The sequence below is a fragment of the Juglans microcarpa x Juglans regia genome, chromosome 8D (genome assembly GCF_004785595.1).
Source record: "Juglans microcarpa x Juglans regia isolate MS1-56 chromosome 8D, Jm3101_v1.0, whole genome shotgun sequence".
Classification (NCBI taxonomy): Eukaryota; Viridiplantae; Streptophyta; class Magnoliopsida; order Fagales; family Juglandaceae; genus Juglans; species Juglans microcarpa x Juglans regia.
This window is the reverse complement of record NC_054608.1, coordinates 29885809-29890333: the sequence shown is the minus strand read 5'-3', so window position 1 is coordinate 29890333 and position 4525 is coordinate 29885809. Positions and strand designations below refer to the sequence as shown.

The window sequence follows — 4525 nt, the reverse complement described above, 5'->3', positions numbered from 1 at the left end:
TATATTTTCTTGGAGTAGCACTCCATTTGACTACTAGGTCAAATTAGTTTATGTTTTTTTTTTTAATTTTTTAATTTATATTTTTTATCATTTTAAAATAGTTTTAAAAAATATAAAAAAATATCAATACACTAATAGTCATTTTCTTAACTATTAAATTAAAAAAAAGTTAAAGAAAAATGAAAACATACGAGGTATCTGAGGATACAAATTAAATGGGTAAAATAACATTTTTCATTTTCTTGACTATAGTTGACTGGTTGACTTGCTGCTGAGCAAAAGAAAAATATAAAAATAAAAGTTCTTGACTTGTTCAATGATGGTTGGGGTGATGTCGGCAAATAGGCAGTAGTAGTTGGCTCCTATAAATATAAGGCCATCTTCTGAAAAATAGATCAGATTAGAGACACAGAAAATTGCATTTAACTAGCATGCAAGCTATGTCCTCCTCGCTTCAAACTGTTCTTCTGCAGCAACAAGCTGCTGTAAAACTCCTGCTTGGGGTACTTGCAATTTCAGCAGTAATATTTGTAGCAGCAGCAGCTGAACCTAATTCCAGCTGCAACAGAACATGTGGATCGCTTGAAATCCCCTACCCACTTGGAACATCCGAAGGCTGCTATCTTGACTCATCTTTTCTCATTACTTGTAACTTCTCCTCCTCCAACTCCAAGACGAGTACTGCAACACCATTTCTGCGCGTTAGCAACATAGAGGTACTCAACATATCAATATTGGATGGTGAACTACGAGTCTCATCTTCTGTAGCCCGTGATTGCCCACAGGAATCAAACTCCAATCCCGACAATAGTGATACCTCTCTCACCCTGCGAGAGTTCCCCATCTCATATACGAAGAACGTGTTCACCGCCATCGGTTGTGACACTCTCGCACTCATGAGAAGTTTAGAGTCTTCAGACAAGAATTATAGGACATGATGCTTGTCACTCTGTGACAGCATGGACGGTATGATTAACGGGTCTTGCTCTGGCGTAGGCTGTTGCCAGGCTCCTATCCCAGATGGAATAAAAGATTTTACTGTGTCGATTACCAGCCTTTACAACCACTCCAATGTGAGCAAATTCAATCCATGTGGTTTCGCCTTTGTGGTGGAAAAAAAAGAATACAACTTTTCCACATTAGATCTTCAAAATATGCAGGAGAAAGATGCTTTTCCCTTGGTGTTAGATTGGGCAATTGGGAACCAGACATGCGAAGATGCTAAGGAGAATACAACAGGATACGCATGTAAGGTATTGAATAGTGAATGTTACAATTCCACAAACGGTCTTGGGTATCGCTGCAACTGCTCCTCAGGTTTTTACGGAAACCCATATCTCTCTAGTGGTTGCCAAGGTACATAAAATATTCATGTTCTATATATGCCTTAATTTGATAATTTCTTAGATCTTTATTTTCTCTGTTTTCGCTGAGTTTTGGTGTGATGTTCCATCAAATCCATATATATTCCGAGAATACTTTTTTATAAATATATTGAAAATGAATATTAATCTATAATATATTTAAAAATATTCATTCATAATTATTAAAATGACTATTTCATAATATATACAAAAATATTTTGAGAATAGTTTTATACAATTCTTAAAAATGATACTTTTACAATATATATAATTGATAATATTCTGATAGTATAATCTCATTTCTTTTATATATATTTTGAATCAATTTTGATTTTTCTTTGGGTTATAACTTTTTCTTGTGCATATATGACATTGTATATAGAAAAATATTGCAAATATCAAATCATACAATGATATTATAAATCTATTAGTAGTTAGAGGAAATATTTAAAATAAATAAAAAAAGATTTAAATAATTATTTAAATAATCGATATAGAAAAACTTAATAGATCATAAACTATACTATAAAAGTAATTAAATAAAGATAGAAAAAATGAATTTTGAAGTTTTTTTATTGCTACGATGGATGTGAGTTTTGACATGGACTTTATTCATGGTACTGTTTCAGATACTGATGAGTGTGAAACTCTAAATCACGAGTGCGCTGATAATGCAATATGCGTCAACCATGAGGGGTCTTACAGCTATTCTTGCCCCATCGGGTACCAAGGAGATGGGTGGAAATTAAATGGAACTGGTTGCGATCCAACTAAACCAAGCAATTCTAAGAATATCATTATTGCACTAAGTAAGTATATATAAGTGATTTTTATAGTTTTAAGTCGTCGTGCAAATTTCGCATTTTTCATTTAAGAAAAAAAGTGAATAAATCATTTTCTATAGTGGGTTCCATTGTTATTTAATATATCTATATATTTTGCGTGATAGCAATTTGTTAGAATTTTTAATTACTTCATAAAGACTTCCCAATCAGTCGATATATGCAGATCAAAAAATAAAAATTAGCTAGTTAAAACGTCTAGTTAGAAAGTGAAAATCATAGATGCCAATTCGTGTCATTCTAGTATCTGGAAGAAAGATTAAAGCCAATTGAAAATATAATGGTTAACCATATCCATTTTAAATAGTTTATCATTTTGGCTTTAACATCAAGTACCACATAATTTGAAAGCTCTCAAAGGTAGATATATCTATGCTAGCTTCTGAGGTAATCAATCTGCATGTAAATAGTTTCTAGCTCAAATATTCATTTAATCATCCTAAATATTGGTTCTTAATTAACTTGGTTCAAAATTATTGTAAATTGTAAACCAGATAATACTAGTATTGAGTAAACATGAAGAGAAATATTTTAACCACAAAATAATTTCATAAAAATAAACTCACAATAACGTGGCTTGATGTAATTCATCAAATTATAAAACTACTTTCATTGTACAACAGATCTACTATATCATATGTCACATCAGTTTTTTGAGTTTACTTTTATAAAATCTCTTTGTGTCTATGGCACTTCTCAAACATGAATGATGAAATATTGAATTTTAGTGACTAATTTACTTGAAAATTCATTTTCTGCAGGCATCAGCTTAAGTCTCCTAGTCTTGCTCTTGGGAGGTCTTTCAGTACTTTTGGGATTGAAAAGAAGGAAGCTCATCAAACTCCAAGAAAAGTACTTCCAACAAAATGGTGGCTTAATGTTACAAGAACAGATGTTGAATCATGGAAGGTCCATGGAGACAACAAAAATATTTAGCAATGAAGTGCTTAAAAAGGCCACCAACAATTATGATGAGAGTAGAGTCCTTGGCAAAGGGGGTTATGGAACGGTTTACAAAGGTGTATTATCCGATAACAAAGAGGTTGCCATCAAAAAGTCCAAAATCTGTGATAAGAGCCAAATCAAGCAATTCATAAATGAGGTGATTTTGCTTACCCAAATCAATCATAGAAATGTGGTTAAACTAATAGGTTGTTGTCTTGAAACAGAAGTTCCCTTACTTGTTTATGAATTCATCACAAATGGGACACTTTATGACCATATTCATGATATAAGTCGTGCTTCTTCTCTTTCATGGGAAAGACGTTTGAAGATAGCAATAGAAACAGCAAGAGCCCTTGCATACCTACATTCTGAAACCTCTATGCCAATTATACATAGAGATGTGAAAAGCACAAATATACTATTAGATGATAACCACACAGCAAAAGTTGCTGACTTTGGAGCTTCAAGGTTGATAGCTCTTGATCAAATAGAAATAACCACCTTGGTGCAAGGAACCCTTGGATATTTAGACCCTGAATACTTCCAAACTGGCCAGCTAACAGAAAAAAGTGATGTTTACAGCTTTGGGGTTGTGTTGGCAGAGCTGCTGACAGGTGAAGAGGCAATTTCTTCCAATAGGCCTGAAAGTTATAAAAACCTAGCAATGTATTTTGGTTCTGCAGTGAAAGAGGATCGCCTACTTCACATACTTGATGATCACATTGTCAATGAGGCTAATATTGAGCCAATAAAGGAAGTTGCTAATCTTGCAAAAGCATGCTTAAGGTTAAGAGGGGAGGATAGGCCCACTATGATGGAAGTGGCAACAGAGCTAGAAGGATTGCGAATTATGGAAAAGCATCCATGGGAAAAGGATAATCAAACCACAGAAGAAACAGAATACTTACTCAGTACAACTACACTCTCTTTAAACATTGATAATGTCACTAGTTCTTCTATAAGTGTAGTTAGTGGACATGATAGCATGATAAACCAACTCATGAAACCCCCAGATGATGGTCGGTAAATGGTTAAGTTGACAATAATTGTTTTATATAAATCGATTAGATGCATTCGTGAACTTCTGTATGCAAAATCATGTCGTGTAATAATGTTGTAGACTAGATGGTTCAGAACCTTATTTTGGTTGTCCCTCTTTTACTAAATTTCTGTAGTTGGATGTAACTTGCAATAGTTTTGTGTTTAAAAATGTAAAATGTAATAAAAGTTGTACAACTTGTATTGTCTTTCATAAGTGGAAGTACTCTTCAATTCCTAGCTACATTACATTAGCAATTAGCATCAATTAATTAACTGAATCATGGCATTTATCCCGGCCTTTTCCATAAGGAAAATTAGGAAAAGAAAGCTGAA

General features: G+C 33.3%; 1 pseudogene; it reads left to right on the top strand.

Annotated features, from left to right (window-relative positions):
* Positions 1-381: 381 nt before the first annotated feature.
* Positions 382-4178, top strand: LOC121242408 (annotated as a pseudogene).
* The last annotated feature ends 347 nt before the right edge of the window (positions 4179-4525 follow it).